General features: G+C 49.1%; 1 protein-coding gene across 1 annotated transcript in view; it reads right to left on the minus strand.

Annotated features, from left to right (window-relative positions):
- Positions 1-18,347, minus strand: part of CACNA1C (calcium voltage-gated channel subunit alpha1 C) — a 669,515-nt gene that overhangs the window by 497,460 nt on the left and 153,708 nt on the right. The gene's annotated exons all lie outside the window — the stretch shown is intronic.

The raw sequence follows: 18,347 nt of genomic DNA on the forward strand, positions 1-18,347 counted from the left end.
AACTGTCAGGGTTGGAAGGGACCTCAAGGTTCAGCCAGTTCCAACCCCCCTGCCATGGGCAGGGACACCTCATACTACAGCAGGTTGCTCACAGCCACCTCCAGCCTGGCTGCAAACACCTCCAGGCATGAGGCTTCCACCACCTCCCTGGGCAACCTGTGCCAGGCTCTCACCACCCTCATGGGCAACAACTTCTTCCTAACATCCAATCTCAATCTTCCTCCCTCTGGCTTGGATCCATTCCCCCCAGTCCTATCACTCCCTGACACCCTACAAAGTCCCTCCCCAGCTTTCTTGAAGCCCCCTTCAGATACTGGAAGGCCACAATTAGGTCTCGTCAGAGCCTTCTCCAGCCTGCACAACCCCAACTCCCTCAGTCTGTCTCCATAGCAGAGCAGCTCCAGCCCTCTGCTCATCCTCATGGCCCTTCTCTGGACACCTTCCAGCACCTCCAGATCCTTCCTGTAATAGAGGCTCCAGAGCTGGACACAGAGCTCCAGCTGTGGTCTCACCAGAGAAGTGTGGGGGGGTAGAATCCCCTCCCTGCCCTGCTGGCCACACTTCTCTTGCTGCAGCCCAGGCTCTGCTTGGCTCTCTGGGCTGCAAGTGCTCAATGCTGGCTCCTGTTGAGCTTCTCATCCACCAGCACCCCCAGATCCTTTTCTCCAGGGCTGCTCTCAAGCCAGTCCCTGCCCAGCCTGTATCAGTGCCTGGGATTGCCAAGACCCAGCTGCGGGACCTTGCACTTGGTCCTGTTGAACCTCCTGAGGTCGGCTTGGGCCCAGCTCTGCAGCTCTCCATTGACTTGTACAAAGTCAATACATATCATCTGGTTTTGAATCTCAGCCAGAAGTCTCCCCAGCTATAAGGAAATACCTGAATATTGAGCATGATTGGATATCAGAGCAGATCTCCACAGAGAAAGTTAAGTCTGCTACTGAAGGTGGTCAGAGAGATATTCCAGCTGTATGGCACAGGGAAATTACTTCTAGTGAAAATGGAAGCCTTTAAATTCTATAAATCATAGAATCACAGAATCATAGACTCACAGAATGGGCTGGGTTGGAAGGGACCTTCAAAGCTCATCCAGTCCAACCCCCTCTGCACTCAGCAGGGACATCCTCAATTCAACCAGGTTGCCCAGAGCCCTGTCCAGCCTCACCTTGAACATCTCCAGGGATGGGGCGCACACTGAGTTATCCTCCTAAGTGTTTGGGGGGAAAATATCTGCTTCAGAACTCCTGTGGCATAGACCTAACCAAACACAGCTTCATGGTCTTTGTAACACTTCCTTCTGCCGTGGCAAGAAAAGACACAAGGACAACCTGATCAGCCTTTCAAAGCAGCACCAGCCCCCAGGGCTTGTGTTTGTCCACACCCTGCAGTGCTTCATCATTTCCACACTGATAATAATAATAACAATAACCCAGGTTGGAAGAGACCTTCAAGATCATCGTGTCCAACCCATCAAACAATCCAACACCACCTAATCAACTAACCCATGGCACCAAGCACCCCATCAAGTCTCCTCCTGAACACCTCCAATGATGGTGACTCCACCACCTCCCCAGGCAGCCCATTCCAATGGGCAATCACTCTCTCTGTATAGAACTTCCTCCTTGCCTCCAGCTTAAACCTCCCCTGGCACAGCCTGAGACTGTGTCCTCTTGTTCTGGTGCTGGTTGCCTGGGAGAAGAGACCAACCCCCACCTGGCTACAACCTCCCTTCAGGGAGTTGTAGAGAGCAAGAAGGTCACCCCTGAGTCCCCTCCTCTCCAGGCTAAGCAACCCCAGCTCCCTCAGGAGCTCCTCACAGGGCTGTGCTCCAAGCCCCTCACCAACTTGGTTGCCCTTCTCTGGACACGTTCCAGCAAGTCAACCTCCTTCCTAAACTGAGGGGCCCAGAACTGGACACAGGACTCCAGGTGTGGCCTAACCAGTGCAGTGTACAGGGGCAGAATGACCTCCCTGCTCCTGCTGGCCACACTGTTCCTGATGCAGGCCAGGATGCCATTGGCCCTCTTGGCTGCCTGGGCACACTGCAGGCTCATGTTCAGCCTACCATCAACCAGCACCCCCAGGTCCCTCTCTGCCTGGCTGCTCTCAGCCACTCTGCCCCCAGCCTGTAGCACTGCCTGGGGCTGCTGTAAGTAGATCCTGCCCAAATGAAATGCTGTCCACAATGTGGGTGTGCATGTGTCTCTCTGTGCAGTGTCTTTAGGCACACTTCTTATTTCACAATGGCTCCCCCAACAAAATCCCTCATTCTGCTTCATTAATTGGCTAGGAGTTCCTGGGGAAAGCTCTGGAGCACACAGATTTTACCTCAAGTCATACTGCCTGACATTTATTTTAGATTCAGAGGGGAGCAATCCAACTGAAAAGACAATGTCAGAAAAAACAACATTTAGCAAAGACACACACAAAAAAACCCACCAAAGCAGAGAAGCCTGCATGAAGTTCTGAGCAGGATTAATCCTCACTGGGACCTATCAGCTTCCCCTGTTAATTTCAGACTTTCAAGGAGGATGAGTAACTCTATGTTTAAAATACAGTACAGGGAGACTCCAGGCATCAATTCTATTCCTTGCTCTGATTAAACTTGTTACATGACCTTGAAGCAAAACAGGATTCAGTTAGAGGCTGCACTCAAACTCCTTGCAAAGCCACACACCAGCCCCTTGCAAATACACAGCTAAAGCAGCTGACTGCTTTGCTAGGGCACACTGCTTTCACAGCAGCTTCAATCTGCCTGTGCTTGAATGTCCTGTCTTGCTCCTTCATCAAACTGTGTCCAGTTTGGGGCTCCCCAGTTCAAGAGAGACAGAGACCTGCTGGAAGGAGTCCAATAGAGAGCCATGAGGATGCTTAGGGGACTTGAGCATCTCCCCTGTGAAGAGAGACTGAGAGCCCTGGGGCTGTTTAGTCTGGAGAAGAGAAGGCTGAGAGGGGATCTGATCAATGCCTATCAATATCTGAGGGGTGGGTGTCAAGTGGAGGGGGCCAAGCTCTTTTGGGTGGTGCACAGCAATAAGCCAAGGACCAATGGATACAAACTTGACCAGAGAAGGTTTCAGCTCAAGATGAGGAGAAATTTCTTTGGTGTGAGGGTGCCAGAGCCCTGGAGGAGGCTGCCCAGAGAGGTTGTGGAGTCTCCTTCTCTGGAGACTTTCAAGCCCCACCTGGATGTATTTCTGTGCAGTCTGCCCTGGGTGATGCTGCTCTGGCAGTGGGGTTGGACTGGATGGTCTCTGGAGGTCCCTTCCAACCTCCAGTGTTCTGTGATTCTGTGATAATGACTCTCACCTAGCTGCACTTCTCAGGCATGTTGCACAGCTTCATTCATTCATACAATATTCATAAAGCTGTCTGAGATCCCTAATAAAAGATTCTACATAGCTACAAATCATTATTTAATGATGGGAAATGGAAGCACAGCTTGGAGAATGCAAATGAGAGCAAGGTATGGTGGTTTTGCCCAGACAGACTGAAGTTGTCTCCTTCAAGTGTCACCCTGCATGCAAACATGAGTGCAGCAAAGCTGGATCTAAGCACTGTGCTACACAAGTTTCTCAAGAGCAACGAAAGTTCTAGCCAACAAGACTCTACAATGGTAATTATGCTACCAAAGAGGCAAACAAGACTGAGCATCCATCACAGGTTTTGTTTGTCCCTCTCCTTCTGCCACAGAAGATAGTTATATTCCCCATCCTTTACAGAATCACAGAGACATTCAGGTTGGAAAAGCCCCTCAGGATCACCAGGTCCAACCCAGACCCCTACTCTGCAAGGGTCACCCCTAAACCATAGCCCCAAGCACCACAGCCAAACCACCTTCAAACACAGCCAGGCTTGGGGACTCCACCACCTCCCTGGGCAGCACATTCCAATCCCTGACCACTCTTGATGGGAACAAATTCTTCCTACTGCCCAGTCTAACCCTGCCCTGCTGCAGCTTGAGACTGTTCCCTCTTGTTCTGTCACTAATTACCTGGGAGAAGAGACCAGCACCAAGCTCTCCACAACCTCCTTTCAGGTAGCTGGAGAGAGCCAGGAGGTCTCCCCTCAGCCTCCTCTGTTTCCCACTAACCATCCCCAGCTCCTTCAGTCACTCTCCATGAGATTTCTTCTCCAGGCCCTTCCCAGCTTCCTTGCCCTGCTCTGCCCTGGCTCCAGCACCTCCACATCTCCCTTGGATTGAGGTGCCCAGAACTGGACACTGCTTGAGGTGTGGCCTCCCCAGAGCTGAGTCCCAGGGTACAATCCCCTCCCTGCTCCTGCTGCCCACAGCATTTCTAATAGCATTTTTAATTGCTATTATTACTGTATCTAGGACATTTAATAAAACTGGATGATCTTTGGAGGTCCCTTCCAGCCCAGACCACTCTATGATCCTATGATTCCATGATCTGAATGCCCTTCCCTTCTCTGCAGTTACTTGTTCACCAATTTACTAACACTCAACAGGTCAGTAGGCTACAAAGCTAAGTTATCACTGCCTTTGCACTCCCTAGGTGTAAGCCAGCAGGGTGCCCTACACCCTCCAAGCCACCCAAGGACACTGGGTTAAATTCAAAAGTGCAAGATTTACTGGAAACAAAGAAAAAGAGAGTGAACTTTCCTTCAGTAAGCAGGACACAACTCTGCAATATTGCTATTAAATAGAAATACAATTCAAGCTAATTGAAGTTGACAATAAAGTGGACTGGAGAAGCTGACAGTCCTTGTTCTAAGGCTCATGACTGCATCCTTTCCATCACCTTGAGAACAATGTCAAATCGTTCCCTATTGTACATTTATTAACATTCTGTCCAGTCTATATTTAAATGTGTCAACAATAGGGTTCCCACCACCTCTCTGCTCTACAATCTATTCCACTCAGGTCTAAAATTACCCTGTTACCATTTCCTGACACTATCTCTATTTAACCCTCTAGTTCCCTACTAAAAATTGCTTTCTTCAGTGTTAGGAGTTAGAACATTCTGCTGTGTCCCCACTTAGTCTCTACTGGATGATGAGCAAGCTACCAGAGGTGCCAATACTCTTGTCAGCAACATCTAGAAGCAGAGAATCACAGAATGGGTTGGGTTGGAAGGGACCTCCAAAGCTCATCCAGTCCAACCCCCTCTGCACTCAGCAGGGACATCCTCCACTACAGCAGGTTGCCCAGAGCCCTGTCCAGCCTCACATTCAATATCTCCAGGGATAGGGCCTCAACCACCTCCCTGGGCAACCTGTTCCAATGTTCCACCACCCTCATGGTGCAGAACTTGCTCCTAACATCCAATCTCAATCTGCCCTGCCCTAGTTTGAAGCTATTGCCCCTGGTCCTGTCCCTGCAGGCCTTTGCAAACAGTCTCTCTGCATCATTCCTGTAGCGCCCTTCAGGTACTGGAAGGTTGCCACCAGGCCTCCCTGGAGCCTTCTCCTCTGCAGGCTGAACACCCCCAGCTCCCTCAGCCTGTCCTTGCAGCACAGCTGCTCCACCTAGTTTAAGGCTGTTAAGTGCATCACATCCAAAAGGCTGCTTTTCCACTGCTTGTTAATGCCAGGTCCCTGTTTTGCTAGGAAGTTTTCATCCAGCCCCAAGCTGAGCTTGGGGGATAGCTGATTTTTCCTATCAGTCACAAGAATTGTGCCAATGGAACAATGTTCTTTCCTCTGCATCCAAGATCTGCAGTGAATATTCCTGTAGGCAGCCCTAGCATGGCAGCTAGAGAACAGACACTCAAACCAGGAATCATTTCTTCTGCTTTTCTTTTCTCTCTCTTTTTTCCTCCTTTCTTTTCAATCCACCTTAATTCAATCAAACATTTTCTCTAGCTCTCAAGACAAACTCAATATGAAAAACTGTATTTCACAGACAGCCACCTATTGCTTTCATTAGCACTGTGATTACCCTCCTGTGCTCCCACTGCCTGGAGCATTCACTTCTGGCCTGGCCTGGAGGGTACTGATTATCCTCAGCTTCCACTGAAACCAGTGGGAGCTGAGCACACTCCTCAGGATCTAGGAGGCCCTCAGCCACTGACAGGAGCAGGGACTTCAAGATTAGCAACATACTGACAGCATCACAGGAGCAGCCACTTACTAGTATTAAAACAATCCTCTGGGGAGTGGGGGAAAAAAAAGGGGGGGGAATGGGTTAAAAAAAAGGGGGAAAAAAAGAGGTCTCATTACTGATGCAGGCAGGACCTGCTGCATTTCAACTGTATTGTTAATTGCAGTGAAATCTGGTGGCCAAACTGTCACAGCAGCAAGCAGCTGCAGGGGAGAAGTGGGAGAGAGGAAGTGTGGTACATAGCCATGTGCTGCATTGGCCCAGCCAGCATAGAACCATAGAATTGGCAGGGTTGGAAGGGACCTCAAGGATCAGCCAGTTCCAGCCACATCCAGCCTGGCCTTCAAAACCTCCAGGGATGAGGCTTCCACCACCTCCCTGGGCAACCTGTGCCAGTCTCTCACCACCCTCATGGGGAACAACTTCTTCCTAACACCCAATCTGAATCTACCCATTTCTAGTTTTGCTCCATTCCCCCCAGTCCTATCACTCCCTGACACCCTCAAAAGTCCCTCCCCAGCTTTCTTGTAGCCCCCTTCAGACACTGCAAGGCCACAATTAGGTCTCCTCAGAGCCTTCTCTTCTCCAGACTGAACAGCCCCAACCCTCTCAGTCTGTCTTCATAGCAGAGCAGCTCCAGCCCTCTGCTCATCCTCATGGCCCTTCTCTGGACACCTTCCAGCCCCTCCAGATCCTTCCTGTAATAGAGGCTCAAGAACTGGACAGAGTGCTCCAGGTGGGCTCTCAGCAGAGTGGAGCAGAGGGACACATCATGGGACACAAAGCTTCCCCCATCCATGCCCTAATAACTACAAAAGAAATCAGCTGTTAGGCACAGAGGGAAGAGGAGGGAAAATGAGAGAAGAGGAAGTCTGACCAAAATGCACACTTCAGCATCATTCTAAGGCCACACCAGCAATATGAAGTATCATGAGGCAAAGATCTGTCTCCATGGCCCATCAAGTCCAATTTAAGGCTTATTTGAACTAATTTGTTCTTTCCTACAGCTGACTATGGCCTTCAGAGCAAAGTGATATTATATGGCTGCACAAACATGAGCTGATCTTCTACTTGAGTAACTTTTCTACAGCTCCAAAGCTGGGATGATCTATTGACTGGGAGGGATAGGATGGACTGATGGATTACCAGTCCCTCAGGACAGCAGAGATGAAGATGAATGAAAGTGAGTGAGACTTGTATCCAGGCCTTGACAGAGTTCATCTAAGGAGTATGTGTGAGGCTGGATATAAGGTAATAATTCCCACCACCAGCTGTGTAATGAGTCTCAGCCAGAAGCAAGAGCTGCTGTAATTCCAAATGAAATACTCCATGCAAATCACTGTGCAGTTCTAATCAGAGAATCACAGAAACATTCAGGTTGGGAAAAACCCTCAGGATCACCAAGTCTAACCCAGAGCCCTGCTCTGCAAGGGTCACCCCTAAACCATAGCCTCAAGCACCACAGTCAAACCACCTTGAAACACAGCCAGGCTTGGGAACTCCACCACCTCCCTGCACAGCACATTCCAATCCCTGACCACTCTTGATGGGAAAATTTTTTCCCTACTGCCCAGTCTGACCCTGCCCTGCTGCAGCTTGAGGCTGTTCCCTCTTGTTCTATCACTAATTACCTGGGAGAAGAGACCAGCACCAACCTTTCCACAACCTCCTTGCAGGTAGCTGGAGAGAGCCAGGAGGTCTCCCCTCAGCCTCCTCTGTTTCCCCCTAACCATCCCCAGCTCCTTCAGTCACTCTCCATCAGATTTCTTCTCCAGGCCCTTCCCAGCTTCCTTGCCCTGCTCTGCCCTGGCTCCAGCTCCTCCACATCTCTCTTGCATTGAGGTGCCCAGAGCTGGACACAACCCCTGAGGTGTGGCCAAATGTTGCATCCAAACAGGCCAATAGTGTTCAGTAAAGACACCTTGGGATAGTTCTGCTTTTCCCAGGTTTTGCTCCTCTGGGGGATAAAGTAAGTGTTCTCCATGGCAGAAGAGTTCAGGTTAAGGGAAGTTTCCTGCAGACCATAGCAGCACAACCTTGCTAGTGTAATTTTTGTGGGGGAAGACTTGACTGAAAGCAGGAGAACTGAATTGTCATGCACCCACATGGTCAGGATGCATGTGTCCCCCATGAACAAATGTGATACCCCTCTGGAGTGTCTTGAAATCATAGAATCATAGAATCATAGAGTCAACCAGGTTAGAAAAGACCTCAGAGATCATCAAGTCCAACCTAGTACCTAACACCTCCTGACAACTAAACCATGGCTCCAAGTGCCACATCCAAGCCTTTTTTGAACCCCTCCAGGGATGGTGACTCCACCACCTCCCTGGGCAGCACATCCCAGTGGCAAATTATTCTTTCTGGGAAGAACTTTCTCCTCACCTCCAGCCTAAACCTCCCCTGGCACAACTTGAGACTGTGTCCTCTTGTTCTGGAGCGGCTTGCCTGGGAGAAGAGACCAACCCCCACCTGGCTCCAACCTCCCTTCAGACAGTTGTAGAGGGCAAGAAGGTCTCCCCTGAGCCTCCTCTTCTGCAGGCTAAGCAACCCCAGCTCCCTCAGCCTCTCCTCACAGGGCTGTGCTCCAGACCCCTCCCCAGCTTTGTTGCCCTTCTCTGGACACCTTCCAGCAGCTCAACCTCTTTCCTAACCTGAGGAGCCCAGAACTGGACACAGGACTCAAGGTGTGGCCTAAGCAGTGCTGAGTACAGGGCACAATGACTTCCCTGCTCATGCTGGCCACCCTGTTCCTGGTGCAGGCCAGGATGCCCTTGGCCTTCTTCTAACAAGTCCTAGTGGGTCGTTAAAAGCTGTAAGAAACTGCCCAGGGCTGAACAAGAGATAGGAATTACAAAACTAAACTTCAATGCAAAAGGGAAGAGCAGGAACCACTGAAGCAGCAACCTGACTGCTAAGTGTCTACACCACAGCTGGCATTAAAAACAAAGAAAACACTCTCTTATCATCTCATCTAATTGTTTACACTGCCAATATCTAATTATGGAAGGCAATTAAGAATTTGCAAAGGTCCTAAACAGAAAACTGGCTACTGCTGCTATAAATTAAATGGAGACTCTATTTAATGCATTCCCACTTGGTAGGTGCCATAAAAGCCAGTTGGATGCAAAAGATCTGTCATAAATTAATGGCCTGGATTCACACCACCTATGAGCAAAAATGCTCCTCCTGATCATGTATGGCCTGTGTCACACCAGGAATGCCACCAGCACATTCCTTTGGAACAAGAGGCCAATGGGGTCCTGGGGTGCATCAAGAGGAGTGTGTCCAGCAGAGCCTGGGAGGTTCTCCTCCCCCTCTGTTCTGCCCTGCTGAGACCTCACCTGGAATACTGCATCCAGTTCTGGGCTCCCCAGTTCAAGAGGGACAGGGAGCTGCTGGAGAGAGTCCAAGGGAGGGCTACAAGGATGCTGAAGGGTCTGCAGCACTGCCTGGTTAGGAGAGGCTGAGAGCCCTGGGGCTGTTTAGTCTGGAGAGGAGAAGACTGAGAGGGGATCTGATCAATGTCTATCAATAGCTGAGGGCTGGGGGTCAGGAAGGAAGGGACAGGGACAGCCTCTGCTCACTTGTGATAGGACAAGGGGCAATGGATGGAAACTCCAGCACAGGAAGTTCCATCTCAACATGAGGAAGAACTTCTTTGCTGTGAGGGTCCCAGAGCACTGGAAGTGACTGCCCAGAGAGGTTGTGGAGTCTCCTTCTCTGGAGCCTTTCCAGCCCTGTCTGGATGTGTTCCTGTGTGACCTGTGCTGGATTCTATGCTCCTGCTCTGGCAGGGGGCTTGGACTTGATGATCTCCAATCCCTAACACCCTGTGAGCCTGGTATCCTGTCACCTGAATTTCCACTCCACACGAGTTCACAGTAACTGCAAAACACCCCAAATGATCTCTGACACATGAGCAGAAATGAACAAGGTCATCTGTTTCAGTTTTGCTGTAGAAGACCAATGCATGCATGGAGTTCTCACTCCTAAGTGGTGCTGAAGCTGTGAACTACAATTTGGGAGGTGGGTACAGTATCCACCACCACAGGAGTTTCCATGTGTGCTGCTATGCCTGAAGGAAGCCTGAGGATGTTTCCAGTACCAGCAGAGCTGTGGAACCCCAGCATGCCCAACAAGCAGCAAAGCCCTCCTGTGAAGCTCAGAAACTCTTGGGCAGGTAGCTTGAGTTGAACTCTGAGCCGTTGCTAGCCAAGCTATCCAGTTTTAGAGCTAGCTCCACTACTCTTACACAAGCTGCTGGTTTAGACATCAGAGACCTGCCAGCTATTCAGATTAAAGAAGCTGCTTCTGAGTCTTCTGACTCAAGAGTCTTCACATTGTGTGTATTTGGCACACACTTCCCCCTCTACAGCCCTCAGTGCGTGTAGGAATAGGTTTTCTTTTCTTTAAAGCCACTGGTGATTAGGACACATCAGGCCAGCACTTCACACTAGACAATTTCCCACTTGTCCTCCTGCCTCCATCCTTTGTGGCTCTCCAGCGTTCCACAGAAGCTGAAAGCCAAGTGAGCTGAACCCTGACGTCAGTTTTGACTCTCTCTGGAAAGAGCCATGAACACATGACTGAAAGTGTTTTTCCTGTTGCACACTACGCATATGTTGTGCCCTTACTTATCCCATGGCAACCTCACAGCAGCACACATGCCTCGGTCCCCACGTGGCTGGGGATGCTGCGATTCCGCCTTTGCAGAGCAGCTCTGAAGCGCGCAGCTTGCTTACAAGGGATTAGCCGGGCTGCTCTCCCGTTCAGCACACAGCCGGCAGATCCAGCCTGCCCTCAGCTCTTTCCGTGCGCTGCTCTGAGGGCTACCTTGGCTTGGAGGTGATCCCACCGAGTTTTAACCCCCCCCAGCTGGAAAGACCCTGCCTAGAGCATCATCCCCGACACGGGGAGCGCGCTGCTGCCGGGCAGAGCGGGGGCACCACGCTGGCTCACGGCTGAGCTCTTGACGGCAGCGCTTCCTGCGCTGCAGCACCCATTCCATCTCCCGTTCCTACCCATCTTTTATTAAGTAAAAGCCTTCAGCATTTTGGAAATATCAAGGGGAATTTTTGTAAATGATATTTATTTAAAGATTGCTGCTGGCCTTATGTTTATTAATGCTAGGTCTTTCCCAGGCTCCCTTCTGAGCCTGGGAGTGTGTAGGAGAGAGAGAGAGAGAGGCATAGTAGGATTCTGCCTTTGTTTTTAATCAGTTTGCATTTTAATACTACACTGTTTATTTAGCATTACTGAATTTTTATGTTTAAATGAACAATTCCTTGTTTAAACAGAGTAAAACACGAACTGCAGAGTGTGTTATAAACACGAGCTCTATGCTGACTGCTAGCATCAAAACAAGAGGCTAAGCAGCGTGGGGCTGCTGCTCCTAGGCACCACCACGTACAAATAACTGCAGTTAAGGTGAGGGTGTGCTAACACACACAGTACAGCTAACATCAGCAATGTGCCCTGGTGGCCAAGAAGGCCAATGCCCCAGTGCCATCCTGGGGTGGATTAGAAGGGCTGGGGTTAGTCGGTCAAGAGAGGTTCTCCTGTCCCTCTACTCTGCCCTGCTGAGGCCACAGCTGGAATATTGTGTCCAGTTCTGGGCCCTTCAGTTCAGGAAGGACCTCAGGGAACTGCTTGAGAGAGTCCAGCTCAGAGCCACAAAGATGATGAAGGCAGTGGAACATCTTCCTCATGAGGAGAGCCTGAGGGAGCTGAGGGCTCTGCAGCTTGGAGAGGAGGAGCCTGAGGGTGACCTCAGTCATGTTGATAAAGATGTGCAGGGTGAGTGCCCAGAGGCTGGAGCCAGGCTCTGCTGGGGGATGCCCAAGGACAGCACAAGAGGCAGTGGTGGAAGGTGAGGCAGAGGAAGTTCCACGGAAACAGGAGACAAATGTTTTTCCCTGTGAGGGTGACAGAAGCCTGGCACAGGCTGCCCAGGGTGGTTGTGGAGTCTCCCTCTCTGGAGATATTCAAGCCCTGCCTGGATGTGTTCCTGTGTGACCTGCTCTGGGTGCTCCTGCTGTGGCAGGGGGGTTGGGCTGGATGAGCTTTTGAGGTCCCTTCCAGCCCCTACCACTCTGCTTCCAGCCCCTACCACTCTGGCCCCTCACATTCTGTGACTCTGTGATTCTCTGAGTGGTGGCCTCCAGATTCTGAGGCAATGCTGATTTTTCCCCATCAAGAATTAAAAAGTACTGGCCCAGAGCAGCTCTTTTCAGAGCTGCAAGGTGCTCCCTGGAAAAGAAATGCAGCTGTTACCCAGTCCAGGGACTCTAAATGCTCTTCTCTTTCAGGAATAGAACAAGAAGCCAAAACCTTGTGAAGCCCAAGGGAAAAGGAGGTAGATCAAATTCAGTGACTTGGTGAGAGGTCATGGAGAGAAATATGCCTGACAAAAGAGCAGTATCCCCAGGATCAAGTGGATAAACCAACACCATCAGAAGTGAAAAAGGAGACAACTTTGTAAGCCCTCCAGGTCTGTATGAGAGCACCCATGCTTGTACAGGGGGCCACAGGCAGTGCAGCTTCTGCCTTGGGGCTGATTTTGCAGCACTGCAGGGAATTGTGAGTGGGTTCAGGGTTCAGGTATCTGGCACAAGGGTTTTTTTTTTTGCCAGAGGGTTATTTCTGTCTTACAAAAGGCCAGAGCCACACACATACAGTATTTTTGACCAAAGGAGTCTGATAATCTCAGGGCTATGTCTCAGTTAGAGGAAGGTTTACAACACATTGGGATGTTTCTCTGATGGTTAAAAGCCTGTCAGAACTTCAGTGCAAGCCAAAAAAAGAAGGCAGGTGAATTGCTGTGCAAGTGAAATGATTGGCAAGAATTTAAGCCATGATTTAACATGCACTGTCTCACCCACTCACTGTTACTGAAGCATACATACAGCACATCCAGGCCTGTATCCAGATACGTGGTTACAGATCACAGCATCAGAGGATGTTAGGGCTTGGAAGGGACCAAGTCCAACCCCCCTGCCAGAGCAGGACCATAGAATCCAGCACAGGTCACACAGGAACACATCCAGACAGAGAAGAAGACTCCACAACCTCTCTGGGCAGCCTGCTCCAGGGCTCTGGGAGCCTCACAGTGAAGAAGTTCCTCCTCATGTTGAGGTGGAACCTCCTGTGCTGGAGTTTCCATCCATTGCCCCTTCTCCTATCCCAGGGCACAAGTGAGCAGAGGCTGGCCCTGTCCCTTCCTTCTTGACCCCCAGCCCTCAGCTATTGATAGACATTGATCAGATTCCCTCTCAGCCCTCTCCTCTGCAGACTAAACAGCCCCAGAGCTCTCAGCCTCTCCTCCCCAGGCAGTGCTGCAGTCCCTTCAGCATCCTTGTAGCCCTCCCTTGGACTCTCTCCAGCAGCTCCCTGTCCCTCTGGAACTGGGGAGCCCAGAACTGAATGCAGCAGTCCAGGTGGGGTCCTCACTAGGGCAGATGTTCTGTCACACAGTAAAACGCTCATCAGAAAAAGGAAGTAAGAGGGAGGATGGACTTCCAGGATACCAGCAAGTCCCAGCAAAATGCCTGCCACAGCAAGACTGACAAGTAAATGCATTGCTGCAACCACCCTGCTCCAGCACTCTGCACAATGCACTCAGTAGACAGGAAGAGTCTGTATCAGGAATAGTGTAGAAAGCAGGAACAGTGTGGCCAGCAGGAGCAGGGAGGTCATTCTGCCCTGGACTCAGCACTGGTTAGGCCACACCTTGAGTCCTGTGTCCAGTTCTGGGTTCCTTGATTTAAGAAGGACATTGAGACACTTGAAAGTGTCCAGAGAAGGGCAACAAGGTTGGGGAGGGGTCTGGGGCACAGCCCTGTGAGGAGAGGCTGAGGGAGCTGGGGTTGTTTAGCCTGGAGAAGAGGAGGCTCAGGGCAGACCTCATTGCTCTCTACAACTACCTGAAGGGAGGTTGTAGCCAGGAAGGGGTTGGTCTCTTCTCTCTAGCAACCAGCACCAGAACAAGAGCACACAGTCTCAAGCTGTGCCAGGGGAAGTTTAGGCTGGAGGTGAGGAGAAAGTTCTTCACTGAGAGTAGTTTGTCATTGGAATGTGCTGCCCAGGGAGGTGGTGGAGTCACCGTCCCTGGAGGTGTTCAAGAGGGGATTGGATGTGGCACTTGGTGCCATGGTCTAGTCATGAGGTCTGTGGTGCCAGGTTGGACTCAATGATCCTTGAGGTCTCTTCCAACCTTGGTGATACTGTGAGACTGTGAAGAGCCTGGATGAGGCACTTGCTGCCATGGTTTAGTTGATTAGATGGTGTTGGGTGATAGGTTGGACTGGGTGATCTCAAAGGTGTTTTCCAACCTGGTTATTTCTTTTCTTTTCTTTTCTTTTCTTTTCTTTTCTTTTCTTTTCTTTTCTTTTCTTTTCATTTTTCTTTTCTTTTATTTTCTCTTTTATTTTCTTTTCTTTTCTTCTTTTATCTTTTCTTTTCTTTTCTTTTCTTTTCTTTTCTTTTCTTTTCTTTTCATTTTCTTTTCTTTTTTCTTTTCTCTTTTCTTTTCTTTTCTTTTCTTTTCTTTTCTTTTCTTTTCTTTTCTTTTCTTTTCTCTTTTCTTTTTTCTTTTCTTTTTTCTTTCTTTTCTTTTACTTTCTTTTTCTTTTCTTTTCCTTTTTTATTTTCTTTTCTTTTATTTTTTCTTTTCTATTCTACTCCTATTCTATTCTATTCTATTCTATTCTATTCTATTCTATTCTATTCTATTCTATTCTATTCTATTCTATTCTATTCTATTCTATTCTACTCTACTCTATTCTATTCTACTCTATTCTATTTGATTCAATTTGATTCAATTTATCCTATTCTGAGACAGACACACAGCAGTGCACAGAACCAGCACCCTGCGCCAGACATCCCCAAGAGTGCATCCTGGCAGCGCTCTGCAGGGCTACCAGACACACATCTGCCAGGCACACAGCGCCTGATTGCAGCCCCGGCAGCGCGGCAGGCTGCCAGCGGCCGGCGCTCATGCGCGCTGCGCTGCCTTTGTGCATCGATCTGCTTTGCCCGTGTGGGCTTTAAATACCCAGCTAAGCCTGCGAAGCCGCTGGAAGATCACATCGATATATTTACCCCACGGGCTTCCCCCTCTCCCTTCCCAGCGTTCCGTTACGCGCCTCGCAAAAGGTCTGTTGTGAAACAACCTCCTGAGCCCTGCTGTGCTGCAGCTTCCCCTAACGCCAGCTGAATTCCCCCTCGGTACGAGCGGCGCAGCGGCTCAGCGGTGCTGCCACTCTCTTCTCTGAATAGCTTATCATTCGAGAGCACAGCCCTCAAAATGGCATCTAGGCTTTCCTTTGTGAGGGCCTCGCTGCTGCATTATTGATGAATTAGAGAGTGATTTTAAAGGGGCTGCAATTGAGAGAAGCTGGCTAAGTGATAAATAAAAGGTTGGCACATTTGCTCCGCCGTGAGTGTTGCTTTTAACAGCGCTAGGTGCAATTTCGAGGTCAGGGCTCTCATTCCCAGGTAGCATTTTGCTTTAGGAAGAACACTTAAGAAGGCATGAACAGAAATTTGTTCACCCTCATAATCCCTCTGTGAGGCAGGCAGATGTTATCATCTCCATTACACAGGGAAAACATCTTCTGAGAGACAAGAGTCCTGTCCAAAGCCTGGCTCCAGGCACCAGAGGGAATTGTTTCAACCACAGCACGGCTGAAAGCTGGCTAGGGATTTTTGAATGAAGCATTTGTTGTGATTTTTATTCCAGAAAGTTGTTGAGAAGTTGAAGTCAAAATGAACAACTATGCCTGTTCAAGAATGATGGAGTCTGCAACTCTACCCCATGCCCCAGCCCGCCACACACACACAAGGGAAAGAGAGAAAGATAGAGAGGCGAAGAGAGAGGCAGGAAGAGAGAGGAAGGGAGAGAGAGGAAGGAAGAGAGAGGCAGGCAGGTGAAAAAAAAGAAAACAAAAGAGAGAAAGAGAGGAAGAAAGAGAGGGAGGGAGGGAGGGAGGAAGGAAGGAAGGAGGGAAGGAAAGGAAGGAAGGAAGGAAGGAAGGAAGGAAGGAAGGAAGGAAGGAAGGAAGGAAGGAAGGAAGGAAGGAAGGAAGGAAGGAAGGAAGGAAGGAAGGAAGGAAGGAAGGAAGGAAGGAAGGAAGGAAAATGGCTCAACCAAGCTTACTTTGGCAATAGAGAAGTCCAGTTAAGTAACACAGACTGGGTTGGGTTGGAAGCAACCTTTCAAGGTCATCCAGTCCAACCTCCCTGCAGCCAGCAGGGACATCTGCAACTGGAGCAGGTTGCCAAGACACCCAAACAACCTGACCTGCAATGGTTCCAGGATGGGCCATCACCACCTCTCTGGGCAACCTGGGACAGTGTCTCACCACCTTCAGTGTCAAACATTTCTCCCTTCTCTCTAGCCTAAACCCCACTCCCTTAGTTTCAAACCATCACCACTTGTCCTGTCACAACAGGTCCTGCTAAACTGCCTGCCCCCAGCTGTCTGATCAGCCCCTTTGAGTCCTGACAGGCCACCAGCAGAGAAATAATTTGTCATATTCTAAGGGAGGAGGGACATTTCAAACTTTGCTCCAAGTAAGCATAAACCTTACCATGGAAAATGAGTGCCTGCCCTACTGCTCTGGAAGGAAGAGTATCACAGTGTCACAGTATCACCAAGCTTGGAAGAGACCTCAAAGATCATTGAGTCCAACCTGTCACCACAGGTTGAGCCTTCTTTACTTTCCAAGGCTTCCCCATCTACACAATGAGGCAGGATTTTAAATGCTGCAGCTTTTTACACAACAAGAGACACTCTCTTCTGCCCATTTCTACTAATTGCTGCTCAAGTCCAGATCAAATAATCCTAGAATCACAGAAGAGCTTAGGGCAGCAGGCAAGACAGAGCTTAAAATAGCAGCCAACTCAGAAAAAAACTCTCAGAATATGCTGCAGGGTTACTGTACTAGAGGAAAACACCAGCAAGTGGTAGAATCACAGAAGGGCTTAGGCTGGAAGGGACCTTGGAGATCATCTAATCCAACCAGGGACACTTCTCAACTAGCTCAGGTTACTCAAGGCCACATCCAGCCTGGCCTTGAACATCTCCAGGGAGGAGGCATCCACAGCCTCTCTGGACAATCCATCCCAGAGCCTGGCCAGCCTCATAGTGAAGAATTTCTTCCTAAGATCCAATCTAAACCTATTCTCCTTCCATTGGAATCCCTTTCCCCTTGTCTTATGGTTGGACACTCTTGTAAAAAGTCCCTCTGCAGCCTTCCTGTAGGATCCCTTCAGCTATTGGAAGGCAGTTAGAAGGTTTCCCCCAGTCTTCTCTTCTCCAGGCTGAACAACCGCAGTTCCCTCAGCCTCACCTCACAGCAGAGGTGTGCCAGCCCCTGGATCATCCACAAAGATGTGAAGAAAGACAAATGAAGCTGCCATGTTTGGGAGCAGTTCTATGGATACAAAACTTCTAGCTAGACCTTCATAAATTTATCTGGGGGGTGGGAAGGGAAAGCACAAAAGCAAGCTTATTTTCTCCAGCAAGCATTCTGGCCACCTGGTCAGAATGAGAGCAAATTGTACCTCGCTGTGCAGCAGGGCAGGATTTGTACAACAGCAAGGAAAGCGTGATGAAATGAGGATTATTTCTGACTAAGAGAATCTGCTTGCAGAGAATGCAGACAACACAAGGGCAGGAAAAACACTGCTTCAATTTCATGCTGACCTGAGTAGCCAGGACTGGGAACTGCAGCTTTCACAGTATCACAGTATCACAGTGTAACAAAGGTTGGAAGAGACCCCAAGGATCATCAAGTCCAACCTGTCCCAACAGACCTCACGACTAGACCATGGCACCAAGTGAAACTATGGCACCAAGCTGATCAGCAGCTGGTTTTAAACTAGCAAGGAATAAAGACATTGTAAAGTTTATTCTTCTTGATCAGCTCTCCCATAGAATGGAATAGAATAGAATAGAATAGAATGGAATGGAATAGAATGGAATGGAATGGAATAGAATAGAATAGAATAGAATAGAATAGAATAGAATAGAATAGAATAGAATAATAATAGAATAATGATAGAATAGAATAAGAATAGAATAGAACAGAAAAATAATAGACTAGAATAGAATAGAACAGAATAGAATAGAATAGAAACAGAATAGAATAGAAATAGAATAGAATAGAATAGCAACAGAATAGAATAGCAACAGAACAGGATAGAACAGAACAGAACAGAATAGAATAGAATAGAAATAGAATAGAATAGAATAGAATAGAATAGAATAGAATAGAATAGC

This window comes from Dryobates pubescens, chromosome 15, assembly GCF_014839835.1.
Source record: "Dryobates pubescens isolate bDryPub1 chromosome 15, bDryPub1.pri, whole genome shotgun sequence".
NCBI lineage: Eukaryota > Metazoa > Chordata > Aves > Piciformes > Picidae > Dryobates > Dryobates pubescens.